The sequence below is a fragment of the Conger conger genome, chromosome 10 (genome assembly GCF_963514075.1).
Source record: "Conger conger chromosome 10, fConCon1.1, whole genome shotgun sequence".
Classification (NCBI taxonomy): domain Eukaryota; kingdom Metazoa; phylum Chordata; class Actinopteri; order Anguilliformes; family Congridae; genus Conger; species Conger conger.
In genome coordinates, this window is record NC_083769.1 from 9642580 (window position 1) to 9658754 (window position 16175).

The 16175-nt window shown below is 45.5% G+C and overlaps 1 protein-coding gene across 1 annotated transcript in view; it reads right to left on the bottom strand.

Annotated features, from left to right (window-relative positions):
* Positions 1-15280, bottom strand: part of LOC133139256 (rho-related GTP-binding protein RhoA-D) — a 50306-nt gene extending 35026 nt beyond the window's left edge. Inside the window, exon 1 of the mRNA XM_061258677.1 lies at positions 15122-15280. The gene's annotated coding sequence lies outside the window, so the exon portion shown is untranslated. The remainder of the gene's footprint in view (positions 1-15121) is intronic.
* Positions 15281-16175: the final 895 nt, after the last annotated feature.

Genomic DNA, 16175 nt, shown 5'->3' on the forward strand with positions numbered 1-16175 from the left:
TTTAACGCCCATACGGCTCTCGGTTGCACGCCGGGAGAGGAGAGCAGCACACAGCGTATCTCTGCTGGAAGCCCATTACATAACATCCGCACTGCCACCTCACCAGCCTGCTCTCCAGCTCCTATCGGGCGTGTTGATCTCCAACCGCACACGTGAAAGAGCGGATCGCGTGTTAGCACGTCCCTGTCGGTCGCTTTCCAGCCCATTTTAACTGGCCTTTAGTTGCTTTCCACTGATAAAGGCAGGCTTTATGTAATAACACCATTCATCATTCTGAAACGCGAAGATTAGCTTGGCTATGAGCGGAGACTGCCAAACAACGGGACGGTTTTCAGTTAAGGTTTCGCAAAAGCCCAAACAAAAACTACTTAATACATGAACCCTTGACTCTTATCATTTTTAAGAATTGAAAAAAGTTAAGAGGTTTTTGATTTTAACATTTTGGTTCTTCAGGAGAAGGGGCTAAGCTCGAGTTAATGGTGTAAAGGCGGCCTCATCTGTAAAAACAGATTTGTATTAAAAAAAAATGAATAAAATAAAAACGGCAACGGTATAACATCACATTTGTTAACATCACAGACTTTAGCACTCGCATTTCACAGTTGTATCACGCATACCGTACTTCTCCTTGACTGCCCCCACCCCCCCAAATTCAGCTCCGCAATCCCGTTCCCTTGGGACCATGCGTACCTCCCGAACCAAAAACAGTCTCACATCCCCCCAAATACAAGATTTCCAATTAAGTTCTTCGCATGTGCCGAATTTAATATTCCATGAATAATTGCAGACTATGTGAAATTGACATATTTGAAGTGCTTCGTGCTTTGAGCGTACAGTGCCTTTTTCGAAATGGATCTGACAAACTAATTTGATCTACTTAATAACATCTCCCCGTGCAACAGCGTTCCGCTGCCGCCGGAGCCATATTGACATGTCCCGTAATGACGGCTGCCTCAGGCCCGGAGAAAGCCCGCCGGGCTTCCAGAGGGGAGGCCGGAGAGAGCGGGATGATGGGCAAGGGAGGGAAATCAATTCCCAGTAAAGCCTCCCTGTGTAATACGAGCGGAGAGCCGAGGCCCCGTCAACCGTTTTCACAACCGCAGCGGGGACTTAAAACCGCTTAAGAGGGTATCTTTTAAATGTTCTCAAAAAAAAATTAATCATAATCAGAAAAAAGGGGAAAAAAAGGGCTTACGTTAAATCCGCTGCTCTGTATGGAAAGTTTTCCAGAAAATAAATAAATAATAGAAAATAATAAAAGGACCTGTCCTGGGTAACAAGTTTTTTTTTTTTATGCCCCATGCCAAATTGACAGCTAGAAAAACGGATACTGAAAGGAGAGCGAGAAAGACAAGATCACCCTTGTTCTCGTTCTTATGGAGTATTTTATAGCGCTGGGCACCCAGTTGCCTCGAGACACCAAACTGATACCGGAACATGAGGTAGCTAATGCTCCACACAGCTCAAAATGTCGATAAGGACACTTGGATAAAACGCCCTATTTTATACCGCTCCGTATACATAATTAAGCATTCAAAAGCCTTCAGAGACCGTAAATAAGGTCACTTAGATGGTAATTATATATTAAGATTGCAGTTTCCAGCAATATAACCCAGCAGGTGAGATTATAGCCGCCTAATTCTGGTATGAATTACAACATCCGTCAGATGCATCTTTTTCCCATTTATCAGGGATTTCTCTGGAAATACTATTCAGAGACAACATCTGAAAACGACACTCGATATAGACCACACTCCCGGTCACAGGCCGATTTAAAAATCCAGCCACATACTTTCCCCCGGTTTTATTTCCAGGACAGGGCAAAATTCTGTGCCTTCAAAGGGCAGCCTGAATAAACATTTGAGAAACATGTCCCTTGAAAGACCAGCTTGATAGATAATACATTTTTTTTTTTTTTTTTTTTTTTATCTACAGAAAAGAAAAACACCTTAATAAACATGAATTGGAGTGGATTACACTTTCAAACAAATAAAACTCAACACACCTTAAAACTGAAAAAAAACATTTTAACTATAACGCTGAATAGTGTGGTCCAATTAGCACTTTGGCGGTTTCAAATCCTACCCGGAAGGCCTTTTTACATCCAGACTAGGACATTCGATAGTTTTTTGGACAAAACGAACAGCCGTTTATAAAATTACCTGATAAAAGCGGGGGAAGGAAACCTTGATCCGAAAGGTCAGAGTCCACAACTGATGTTGCATCACACACCGCTCTCTCTTCCCAAAGCCGTCTCGCTCACCCCCTCTCTTATCAACTTTCCCCTGCCCGAGCACGCGGTGGGAACGCGCTCTGCGGATTTGAACGAGCCGGGCATGGTTAACGAGCTCCGGGGGCTTGCGCGCGCCCGGGTCTATTTTCAATCAGACCTCGTTAGCATACGCCGCCGCTCCCCCAGGCAGACGCACGAGGAGAAGCCATTAACTCCCACATCATTCTCAATCTCTGTGCAACAGCTCCGCGTCGCACTGCCCATTATAGGGCACGGAGAGACGCGGGGCGACCGAGGTTTTGGAGGGGCGAGGTGTGATCTCACCCCATCCCAGATAAGGTCAAAGTAAGCGTGAAAAGCAAAACGCAAGAGAGGGAGAAGGAGAGAGAGAAATGGGGGGGGGGGGGGGGACCACTGCGTAGCTCAGCTCAGCTCAGCTTAGCGCCCCCCCTCCTGGGGGTCGGAATTCCTAGGCCTGAAAAACAGGATGGGGATTTATGGATTCATTTCCTGAAAGGAGGGAGAGAGTGAGAGAAAGAGGGAGAGGGAGGGGAAAATAAACACTTTTTGGAAGAGGTGAGGAAAACAAAGGGAACGAGCGGCCGGGCGAAGCGAACGCGTGGAAACGAGAGCGGCCGGTAAACTGGGGGCGCCCAGGGTTGGACGCTGGGGGGGGGGGGGGTCTTCAAAGGCTGCAGTGCCCTGCTGCACTGCTACTCCCAAGTGAGGGAGACGCATCCTCCAAAACACGGGTCCACCCCTTCAGACCCGAGCCCAATATGAAGTGGCTCCACTCGAATCCCAGGGGGCTTCAGCTGTGTCTGAGTAGGGTTTTAATACGGGCTCAAAACAACACTATAGCAGCCACTTTGATTGGTTGAAAAGGTATAAAGTTGAGAGTGCCATATGGCACTCTTGGGACAGAAAGGGTATAGTCAAAAGTAATGTTTTTTGGTATGCATTGCTGCTGAAGATGTAGTGATGTCACACAACACAGTGTTGGGGGGGGTGGGTGGTGGATGGCCGGGGTCATCGGGGGTCACCGTGGCCCTGAAAGGTATGCAGCTGTGCATTCCTCACGCAGACGGACGACCCGCATTCCCCGAGCCGTGGCCTCGTGACTCACGCTGCGTCGCCCGACACCTCCGAAACAACATCCCTCTCAGTCGCAGCCCGCCGGGATGAGCCTAACTGGGCCAAACAATGCTAAAAACGTGGACTATTCACAGCAAAATAAGACTACTGGTTCTCCGACCACTGCCTTTGTTAAAATTATATTATACATGGGACTTTTCTACCATGATTACAACAAATCTTTTTGTGTTTTTCTTGCGAATAAGGTTTGGGTTGAAAATCCTCAAGGATGCGCCTTGAGGATTTTCAAAACTTTCATTTTGTTTAAAGTTCAGTTTCCCACTCTCTGGATTAAGAAATGGATAATTAGTGCTTGGGACCTACTTTGTAAAGTTGGGGAATAGAGGTACACCGCAGGCATCCCATTGGTTTACACCGACGGCTAGCAGCCCAAATGACCAAGTGCTCTACGGTAATTCGTGCAAAACAGACGGACTGAAGAAAGACTGTGGGAAGCAGCCAAGGGTTCGAGCTTCTGGGACCCGTCCGCTGGGAGAGCAGTCAGAGAGCCGAAATAGGACAGGGCCACGGAGACTCTGCCACTGGTACCAATTTTTCATGCTGGCAAACGGGGAAAGAAAATTAATCTCAGATTTAACACCCCACCCTCCCTCAGGTTTCAGATGAGGGAAGGAGCCTCCAAGCCTCTGAGAACTTTTTACTGCTCACTACGATGTATGCGAGTGGAATGCTGCAAAATATTCAACGACTAATAAATACTCCAAGTCAAATAAATAAACAAATGAATTAGACAGGCAGACTCCCTAAGGGGAGCTGGGAACTGGTCACGCACAGACCGTTTCCCCCAGGCCAACTGGTCACATACAGACCGTTTCCCCCAGGCCAACTGGTCACGCACAGGCCGTTTCCCCCAGGCCAACTGGTCACATACAGACCGTTTCCCCCAGGCCAACTGGTCACGCACAGACCGTTTCCCCCAGGCCAACTGGTCACGCACAGACCGTTTCCCCCAGGCCAACTGGTCACGCACAGACCGTTTCCCCCAGGCCAACTGGTCACGCACAGGCCGTTTCCCCCAGGCCATCTGGTCACGCACAGGCCGTTTCCCCCAGGCCAACTGGTCACGCACAGACCGTAGCACGCTCCATGTACATGGCATTATTTTATAAGCAAATCCGTTACTTCATATTTACAGAATTGTTAAATGACAAAATATCTACACCCATTATTGGCAGCAGATTTACTTTACACAGCAGTACAACTGCTCTCTGTCAGGTAGACAAGTCGTTTCCTCCCAGCGGTGCGCAACATTTTGCAACAGGCTCCGAGGCACGTTTGTTCCCATTTGGTGTGGGTGTCGGGGCTGTAGCCTGAATCAATAATAACGTAGGCCTCTGCTTTAAAGCCCAGAGAACGTACAGAATGGCCTTCTCAGATGCCACAAGAGCAAACCGTACCTACGTCAGTCAGTCCGCCCGCGGTTGGATGTTCAACGCACCACCCTTTCCATGTAAATAAACGTTTTGCTGTGTTGTCGGGGGGCTGAATATGGCCCGGGTTAGGCCACGGCTCAGGAAGCAAGGAGGGAGCAGCGAGACGGGCGCGGTCACGCCCGTGGGGTTTACGACCCGGCTCCCAGCAGCCATCTCACCAGCCGGGCACCTCGAGCGCTCCTCTGAGCCGAACAATAGCCCCTCTGTGCGAGCCCCCGCTGAGGCCGCCTTCCCGCCCGGAACCTTCCAGAAGCAGCCGCTCTCCGCCCGGCAAGACCTTCCGTGACGTCAGCGGCGGAACCCGCGCTTTTCTCACGTCCTGTTTCCTCTCCTCTGCCGACGCTAGCTGCCGACCTTCCAGATCCCCGATCCCGATCTCCCCCCCCCCCCCTTGAGGACCTTGCTGAACAGTACGCTGGGAGTGAAACTCTTGCAAGTCTTGCGGGTACAATTCCACTCCAGCTTTCAGGGGTAAAGCCAGTCTTCGGTGGTCTTCAGAGCCAGTCAAATTAAATTGCAGTTTTCAGGGTTAAACCCCATCTTCAGTGGTCTTGAGAGCCAGTCATTCGCGAGCCTTCAGAGCCAGCATACCTCCGCTGCAGGCCTCAGGGAGTTCCTGGCTCCAGTCCGCTCCGGTCTTCAGAGCGTCCCTCCCTCCGTGCAGCAGCAGGCCCCGCCGCGGGGTCGTCACGGCGGCCCAAACGACGCTCCGCTTTCCTCGTCACCGCCGGCACATGACCCAGTTCCTTCCTCCGCACGGGAGAAGGAAGCGACCTAATTAAAGTGCTTAACCTCATCCCCCGCTCTCCTTCCAGCCCGTCACGAGTCGCCATCGCGCTCACCCCGCGCGGCACGGAGCCGCCGCCGGCGGTTAATGATGCGTGTCCCAGGGCGCCGCCCCGCCCGCGTGCCGCCGACAACTCCGGCTCCGCACACGCCGGCCGCTAGCCATTAGCCGCTAGCCGTTTGAAAGAGCAGCGCTGAAATCCAGACGCGCTCCCCCCGGTTCCTCGGTCTGCGGCAGTCGAGTGAAAGCAGGCCAGATATTCACGCGGTCGACGCACGTGCTAAAAGCGTTAGCGTCGGATTCTGGAGAAAATGGGCGATGCCTTCAACGAGTTCATTTCCGTTATTCCGACAGGCCGATTCAGCGGGTATCAAACATCTGCGCCCGAGTGTTGCACCGTGGGTCATTTTTTTTAAACGAACCACAAAGGGGCCATCGCAGGCAGGAAAATGAGGGGGAAGTGAATCAATGAAGAGCCAACGGAGATGTTTATCGGCAGGATTTTTACACAATTGGGGCTCTGATGGGAAAAACATTTATTTTACTACTGATTTAAACACGGAAATACTAAATAAGAGGACCCTACAGAGCCTGGCTGGATACAAAGCCTTTGCACACTGCAAAAAACAAAAAATAACCAATCTCATGAAGTATTTTTGTCTTATATTAAGACAGTCTTATTAAGGGCTGGTTTCAGACAGATTGAGCATATGTATGGAAAATCTTTATACTTTAGTCTGGGCCGAGGCTTAATCTGCGTCTGTGAAACTGGCACCACATCTTTTTACTTTTTTGCTAAATAAGATGGGCCAATGAGGTAAGACTGTTCGACTCATTTCAAGATTTGCCAGTGGGGTAAGAAAACGGTAGAGACTCTGCCACTGATACCAACAGTAATTGAAAATATGTTCTAGAAAGAAACCTTTTACACCTTTTAAATCTTTTACAAAACTAAAATGCTTGTGAAGTGCAGGGCTTCTGGCTTTTCAGCCAAGTCATCCACTGTGGCCATCATTCAGACACCAGCAGGAGTGAGCAGGGTAAAAAAAATAAAACAATAATAATTGTAATTTCACAAATATCGATGGGATAATTAAAACAAGGAGCCCATCACGCAGTTGTGGCCTGACTACGATAAATTCACAAGTTCCCGCGCAGGAGGATGGTGGGCGAATTAACAGCATTAATCACCGCCGACGATTTCAATCACATTTTTTTTGTTTCCGATCCTAAACGCACCAGACGGCACGGCCCCAGGGGCGGTCTCATCTTCAGCAGAGGTTTTCACCACAGCTGCCAAGGACCGGCGCTGTGACTCGCACCAAAATAAAACCCCCGCCCCGTACATAAGGGTACGCCAACTTCCTTGCTGTGGCGGTAACAGGTGATTCATTTTACTGCGATTCGCTCCACAGGGTGGGGGGGGGGGGGGGGTGGACAGACATGACCGTGTGTGTCTGTGTCATTAATCTCGGATCATATCCCCTTTGTTCTCCGAACCCTTCATTCTGTAATCTGATCAAGCCCCCGTCCCTAATTAGCCCAATCAGCTGCGGGTGTGTGAGGCGCCCTCGGAAATTAAAGATTCGAGGAGCGGGAACATCTGTGGGATTGTGGCTCGAACGGGAGCTGCTCCAGAGTCCAGAGTCCAGGCAGAGAGATTCACTTCCTGGGCGTATGCTGCTCAACAACGCTCTCCCGGCTTGGGACAACTTTCCGTGTTTTACGGTGAATACGCCCTGACGAGGAAACCAAGGCCAAACGGTCCCTTTTCACAGAGGGACTCTGGGGCAGCCTGCAGCCTAGCGGCTAAGGTACATGACTGGGACCTGGAAAGTTGGTGGTACAAGCCCCAGTGTAGCCACAATAAGATCCACATAGCTGTCGAGCCCCTGAGCAAGGCCCTTAAACCCACAATGCCCCAAGTGGGATTGTCCTATACTTCGTCTAATGAACTGTAAGTTGCTTTGGATAAACGTGTCAGTTAAATAAGAAATCATTATTATTATTATTATTCTTATTGTTGTTATTATTATTATAGGGCAAAGGACGGTAACAGGAACCACAGTGGGTGTTCCTCCACGCACATCTTGTTGGGAGCGGTGCCATGTGTTGGCATCCAGGACTATTCACAGCAAAATAAGACTACTCGTTCTCCTACAAATGCCTTTGTTAAAATTATATCATACATGGGACTTTAACAAAGGCAGTTGTAGGGTGCGAATCACCCCCCCCGCCGAGTTTCGTCATGCGTTTAAAACAACAGGTGACAATCCGTCTCAACCTCGCTCCAGGCCTCATCAGCAAACGTTGGACTCGCCCCAACAAGACGTGCCCTCCCGCGGCCAACGATACCAGCTGTATGCAAATCAGCTGCAATTTTAGGCAAATGAGACTTGGCGGGGGGGGGGGGGGGGGGGGGTAGGGGCTGGTGGGGTGCTCCAAATCTCCTTGGATAGTCTCCGCAAGGGCCCAAATAAAATGGCCGAAATGTACCATGAGGACGAAGCACAGGGGCCTGCCAAAAACGCTCAGTTCGCCAAGCGCCTGGCATCGCCATGACAACCACACTGGGGATGTTAAACCTCCAGAGCGATATATCCAATAGCTGGGACTTCTTCTGTGGTGTTTCAGGACAGGTGTGTTTTACTTACCCCCTTCGTCTGGGAGCAGGGAAGTAAATCGACTCTACCCAGCATACAAACGCAAGTTACCCCACAAACCCAGTCAATAGGAGCCCGGAACCTTCACGAGACGGAACAATGAGCCACTGTGTTTCCGTGCTATTACATTCCTCCTGACCGGGGTCGCCAACGACGTGGGAGGCTTACAATTCTGCCACCATTTTGTTGTGCTGCTGTGGACAAGGAGACAAAAATGAACGACGAACAAACCCTGGTTCTGCCCCTAAAAAGCACTAGCAATACCCGTTTACACTGGATCTTCTCCAGAAAACCATGAACTCATGTTCTTCTGGGTTTTACCTACGCTACATCTAACATTAGATCCTCGAAACCATTTGCTACTTTAACATCCTCAAATCTCCCTCTCACACCTACAATGGCACTTATCATTATGCTGCAGGTTTATGTAATGACCATTACTGAATGTAAAACTTTTCAATTGGGCCACGGTTGTTCCCTTCATGGAACACCTTCAAAGTCCAAAAATGTGGAAAATTTTGCTTTTGGTAACACACAGTATCAAGCACTACTGTATTAGTACTATGGATGATGGGAATAATACAACCAGTGACAGGAAAGATTCTGACTAGATAATTTATACCTTTGTGATTTCAATCTATACATCTAGGCACGCATGCAGGCACACGATATAAGCTAGTTGATCAGACTGTAGGAGGATATAAATCGAGGCAGACGGATCACTGCTCTAAAAGGGAAAATAAATGAAGCAATACGAAACGCAGCCAAGCCCAGACCGCGGTAGCCACATTAATACCAAACTAAGCTAAACCGTTGGAATAATGTTGAAAAAATAGAGACGTGCTGATTGAATCCATGAGATCATTTCTTTCACAAAAAATGTTTGCAAAGTTGGATCAAAGAGCTGAATTGACATGATCACTAGGAAGTGGCTCATGTAGTTGTTTCAGGTATGAACCGAAGCAGTTTCAGCCAATCAGAACATCTTATTGAGGGCCTTCCAGAATTCTGGCTAACCGGATTAATCAGAGTTTGTCCTCCTGCCAACAGGAAGCTATGTTCCAGTTTCCCGTTTCCTGTTCCACGCAAGAAAATGGCAACACAGGAAAAATAAGCGGATATTACAGCCCTGAGACATCTCCAGGTACAATACTTTATTTGCCATCAGAACAGTACAATTGCTCTACTTTTGCCCGTTATATTTTAGAACAGAATAACTACCCATTAGCCCTCCCACAAGAGTACAGCACATTTGTCTTACAGTACTAACCAGAACACCGTATTTTACCTTCTGAATCAGGCCTCAAACATCACACTCCTGATGTCATTCACGGGTGAGCAAGGCTTCCCTTCACAGTACTTACATTTCACTCCCTTTTCCGAAAGCCACCTAATAAAGTTAAGAAATCACAAGCATCCCGGATTCAGGCTAAAAGGCCAAATTGGGGGAATAGATTGCAAGCAATCTGATATTAAAAGGTAATTTCAGACTTCTAACAGTCAAGGAATTGCAGCAACAAACACCTTCAAACCACAACACTGTTTATGTGAACGCCTTCTCTGTGAACGCATTTCAACGACGTTGAACCCCCTTCCAAGCCATTGGCTGTGGAAATCAGAACCCATTTTCAACCAATGAGCTTGAATTACTGTACAGCTGTACAATGCTTTGGTACAGTGTCGGTCCGTCAACTGTATATTTTGAAACCCAAAATGTAAGGACTATAAGCACAGGCAGAGGGTCAATGTGTCAGTGAGCCTTTTTCAATGATAGGAAGGGATGGTCTTGTAACAATGTTTTAACACAAAAGATCTTACCTATTGTACCTTTAAACCCAGTGACATCAATCAAGCCTAACCAAAGTCTAAGATGTCTGACATTGAGAGCTTTTACTGCCGACTCGATAATACAAAACTATCTATTTAAGTAGAATATGATGAGTAGAGAGGCAGTAAAATTAGCGGCATTTTCAGCTCAGCAAAGTTGCAGATTCCCAGGGAACTAAACGCAGTAAATCTAGGCTTTATGAATTAGCAGTCCCAGAGGCCGCTGCTAGATCCCTTCTTATGTTTCATAAGTTCTGTGTCTGGGGTTTAACCCAACATAGCTTACGCCTACAGTACATAGTGCAATAGACTTTGTGATAGGCTCCATCTCCATCATGGGAAAAAAATAAAATATATATATATATTATTAATAAAAATAAAAACTGAACTGAAACTGAAAATGCTTACGTCTTTCATATCTGGCACAAATAGAATTAAATATTGGGAAGTGTAAGGAGCAGGTGTCTAAATATAAGCATAAGCTTTTACTGCCATTAGCCTATATAATTAGCCAGCATTTTGATATTCTAGGTTATTCACAGATAATCTTGGAAACCGGCAGACAAGATTATGAGCTTTCAATAAAGATAAACCCACCAATTTCAGATTTATTTCTTTTGAATTTGGTGTGCATTCAACTTTAATGCTAAGTCTGAATTTCACCGAGCAGATACTCTCCCGTTAATACCACTGTGCCTACTGCCATCTTCCTTGGTCTTAAAGGTCAATCTATGTGATATATGCCGAAATGATGGTGGAATTAGGTGGTTCAGGAGTACAGCCGAGGAAAAAAAAACACTAAGAAACAAGACAGGACTGAATTTCGGCTGCTCCTCAGTGTGGTTTCCCCAAGGGTATTAGGCAAAGTCCCCCTAAGGTCGGTGCTTCGATCCCCGGTGTAGCCACAATCCACACAGCCGTTGGGCCTTAACCCTGCATTGCTCCAGGGGAGGATTGTCTCCTGCTTAGTCTAATCAACTGTACGTCACTCTGGATAACAGCGCCGCCAAATGCCATTAATGTAATGTAATGTAATGTCCTGCAACAAAGTGTAAATATGTGAAATTGTTTTTAAATATTATGATGGACATTTCACATAAATTCAAATGTACTGCAATATCTGAAAGCGGAAAGATTTGAATATTTCCCCAAATATTGTGTAAGTGTTGTGATCATACAACAATGATTTTTGTCAATATATTTTCAGCATGCCTGTATTCCATAGCCGTAAGAGACTGCCTAGGGGAATTATGGGTGTTTATATGACAGTACAATCTACAAATATGAGGCAGCGGGCTAAACTGAAACACTCATTTTGATTGTATTCCAATTAGCAGTTCTAAAAACGGTTTGCCACAAATTAATCAAAACAAAGCCTTTTATTTTGAAAAAACTGCAGTCACCAACAGACAAAATGAAGGAACAGGCTTACAACTATGATGGTAGCCTGTTCCTCCTTGTGCATATTCACGAAATGCCAAAATCCTTTAATGGTTATTGTTAGCCATCCATACACACGCATAGGCAGTTTAAATGCATTGACAGGGACTGGTACAGTGCAGTAAAGCTGTGTCCAATGGGTCACACTGGACTTCAGGCAACCTGCCATTTTACCTGCACCAGACTTGAGATCATAAAACGCCTCGCTCGGAAATCATAGATCATTTGGCATTCAGTCACTGTCACGTGGAACCTGGACTTGTTGTATTCATAAAGCATTTCACAGTAGGAGAGCTGATCTCAGTTCAGGTTTCCCCACTCCATGTTCTAACCATAACCATTATAAACAAAGAGGGCAAAACTGACCCCAGATCAGCACAGCACTTCCAAACCCATTTGTGAAGTGTCTAGTGCTTTAACAGAGTGGTTCAGCACAGAAGAGAGGAGTAAACTATGCAGGAAAAGCAACAATGGGTGCAGTCTCAGGACCCAAAGAAGGCAGTTTATGGTGTATACCCGGGATACTGTAACCTGGTCTTCGAATCCAAATCCAGCCCTCGTTTTCTTTCCTCCCAAGTAATTAACTGAGCAATTAGTGCTACTGATTCGCCACACCTGACTCCCAGGTAGAGGGAGGGCGGAAAACCAGAAGTTCTCAGCCCTCGAGGGCCGTAATTTGAGAAACGGGGGAGTAGCTACGCAGTCCGTTTCCATTTCAGAATCAGTAAGCCCTTACAATTTTAGGAATGTGTATCTCACACTGCGGATCCATTCCTGCCCAGATAAGGCAAGAAATCACAAAATGACAAATTGGTTGTCAATGGTTGTGAAGAAAAGAAAACGTCACACAATAAGGACTAATATATATATATATATATATATATATATACACACACATATATACATACACCCCCAATAGTGGGGGTTAACGCACAAAACACAACTGGCGGTACTGGACTGCAACCATTCCACCCTGCACAAGCAGGCCCATCGCCCGTTAGCATGGACGGCACGTTGGTGAAGAGAAAAGCACACGCAAGCCTGGCTCACCTGAGAATGATGTCTGAGACGAGTGAGGACAAATTTGCTGTTACTGATAATGCAACTTGAACTCTTCCTGTTAGTCAGAGTTTTCCCTTGCCACTGTTGCCCCAGGCTTGCTCCAAGGGGGTCTCAGGCCTGGGGTTAATGTAAGCCTGCTTTGTGACAATTTGTGCCGTGAAAAAGCACTATACAAATAAATTGAACTGAACGCTATTTCTTGAAGCTATACAGTAAGATGCGTAAATTGCCACTGGGAAGAAGTGCCTGGCTTGCTTTAAAAGTGGCAACTAATTAAAGCTTCCCTCAACTGCCACTGCCAGACCACATTTAAATAACAAAACAGTTTTACTGTGAACATTCCAGCACATTTTAAATACATTTCTGTCTAGAATATATGACAGGCAAGGGATTTGAGATGAACTGATCACGATGGATCAGGCAGGAATGTCTTGCTTTACTTGCAAATATGAATGGAAGACGAACAGCTCAACACACTGTACCAGATTAACTATATTTTTGGTGGGTGGATTGACGCAGTAAGTGGTTTGTGAACCTTTCCTAATACAACATTAGCTTACTTCATGCGACAGTGAGAGCACAATGTCCTCTGTTTGTTTGCCACTGCTTTGGGACCTGTTGCTCAGTATCTAACCCAGATGCTTGTTTAATTGTTGCTGTCCAATATTTGCACAGCAAGACATTTCCTTCACAGCAGTCTACTGTTCTATAATCGACATCTCTCCCAGGCAGCAGACAGGTAGGCCTAATAATGCAAATTTACATTTGAGACGTGCCAGCATTCCATTGTGATGATATACTTAGGCAAGCGTTATAAACGGTTGAAATGTACAGAATAAAGCGAGTTCTAGGCTAGATACCAAGCCTACGTGGATTTTTTTTTTTATATTGGTAGGATACCTATGGTAGGCTACCAAAACATTTAACCTCAAACTGTTTAAAAATAAAAAAGATCACTACGTTGTATCACTCAATCCATTTTTGTACTAGTAGCCTACATTCATTGTCAGACGAAGTTCAACTCAGTTAAATTATATTTTGTAAGAGTCTGACTATTTTGCCTCGCACCATAGCCATATATAGTCGTAGACGTAGAGATGAAGTAGGCTCGATGTAAAAAAAACATTACACTCTCCAACAACATGCCAACATTGTTCCGATCATAACGTTTTCAGACTACTCTAAATAGCAATGAATGCCTGAACTTGACTAAACTGTTTTTAGAAATAAAAAGTCTTAAAGTGTAACGGTTCCTCAAGTTAATTTAACGCGCACAAACCAGATTAAACAGATTTGCGCAAGAGTAAATAAAACAACCGTGTTCGTAAACCTTAGGGCCTACTGAAGTCACGAACTAAGGGTGTGGTAATTCGGCACACTGAACCCCCGTGAGGCCTTTATTTGTTTTTGGGAATACCTCTGCTGACGACACACTAAAGCAAAGTTCTCACGCCCACAGGAGTTGTGTAAAGGGTTAAACAAATCTGCGACTACTTAGTTAAACTCCGGGAACAGAAAGAACGAGTGAAAATCTGAAATATTGTTAAAGTGAAGCAGGTCTCAGCACTTCAATCATATCAACTTTACATCTACATGATTACAGACCTGAACAAGCGAACGTTTAAGTCGATTTTATAGGCTAATATTTGTACAGCAGTCTGGCAGTAGCTAGCTGTGCAGCATGTTAAAGCGAGTACATAAATTACCCAAAGCTAGCCCGATATATTGCTACATTATAGCAAATCCCAAACGAACGCTCTAAGCTTGCGTCAAGCAGCATTTCTGAAAATATAAAAGGGTTTTTCACACTGAGTGAGAGAGAGAGAGCGATACACTCCCTTTCCCTCTCAACTGCAATGATTTGTCATCTGCATAGAGGCGTGAAATAAAACATTGTACATTTCTAGAAAACTTAAAAAGACCACCCGAACCAAATACAATGTAAAATAAACCCGTCAATGACGTTATACAGCCGATGTACAACACCGTTTCGACTAGATGCCAAATACACGCCCAAAGTTTTTAATGTGGCTAAATGAGGGCGAAAAGCGAGAAACAAAGTATCCCAGCATACGCGGAGTATCGGGCTAATGGACATACGTATAATGTTGTACTTCAGATAAAGGCTAATCAGCTTTAAGGTTAGGGATTTGACTACATAAATAGGCATCGATAAGATATTGATCTCTAGTTAGCCAACGAGCTATAGGGCTACTTGACCAAACCTAGAAAACAGGTGTTTCGAGCACACATAAAATGCAACTTTTCGAGACGTTTCGCTCAAAAATGCTCCAAATCCTCGACGAAAACAGATGTCAAGAAAAAAACGAAATATAAGGAACGATTTTGTGTGACCCCCCAAGTTGTTGATTGCCAAACTACCCACCGCACACGAGCCACCACCTACTTTTCCTCCGAGCAAAGTGCCAGTCGCTACTTGTTTAAAAGGCAAAAGCATATACTCCTGCGCAATTGCAACAAGAAAAAGGAACGATTCCACGAATATACGGTTATATCCTACCTCAGATCGCTGTTGTGCTTGAAATCCTTCCACGTCTTTTTCCGCTTTGGCTCCTGTCACCCTTGCTGCAGTGTGTTAAAGTGAGTAAATTGCTAAGGAACGAAACTGACAAACGTAAGACCCTCCCACAGATCTGGAGAAAGACTGCTGGAGATATTTGCGCCCAATCTCTATTGGTTAGGGAGGAGGTGCAGCCGTTGGAATAATTTGGATCTCCTCCCTTCCACGGTTAAAAAATAATGACATCATTGGGACAACAAGGATTGTGGGAGAGAAGAGAGCCGTAGGGTGGTGGCAGGGTGTGGGAGAAATGTGTAGCCGACGGAGACGATCATTTCAAGCCGCATTGACTTTGGCTTGTCGATTGGCACGGTGTTGCTCACAATTTGCATATCGATTCGATTACAAAAGTTTTTTTTAATTGCACGAGGCAAAATTACATATTTTCTTATTTATTGTACCAGAGGAAGGATGCTATTTTTGAAATGAAATGAAAGGACTTTGTGTTCATCATAGAATTCGACAACCGGTTAGAAATGTGTAAATGTCTAAACATATCTGCGTATGGCCCGTTGTTATGCAGAATTTTGCAGCGAGGATTTTACGAATTATTACAATTCAACCGAAACAGCTTAAAATGACTTGTATTGTAAGTAGCTTAGTGTTGTTTTCCAGTTTTGTCCTGCAGAGCTGTAGATTTTCTGGGAGAAAGTAGATTAACTCAAAGAAAGGATTTGGATGAAAACTTTTGGTTGTATAAGATTGCTTTCATAATGCCCCCACCCCCCAAAGATGCTTTTTCAAATATAATTTTCCAGGTCAAGGGCCTTGCCTCAACAACTATTCTATTTTCATTTTTACCATAAGGCCTTTTGTTCACTTGAATGTGTGTAATATACCTAGACAGTGTCAGGTATCCTATATGATGATAATATTAATTGTGAAGGTTATAGAAAACACATAGCTAACACATTCCATAATTCTGGTTTTAACCCATATGTAAAAGTGCATTCAATAACAACCTACAGTAGGTGTGTAGTTGTGAATATATTCT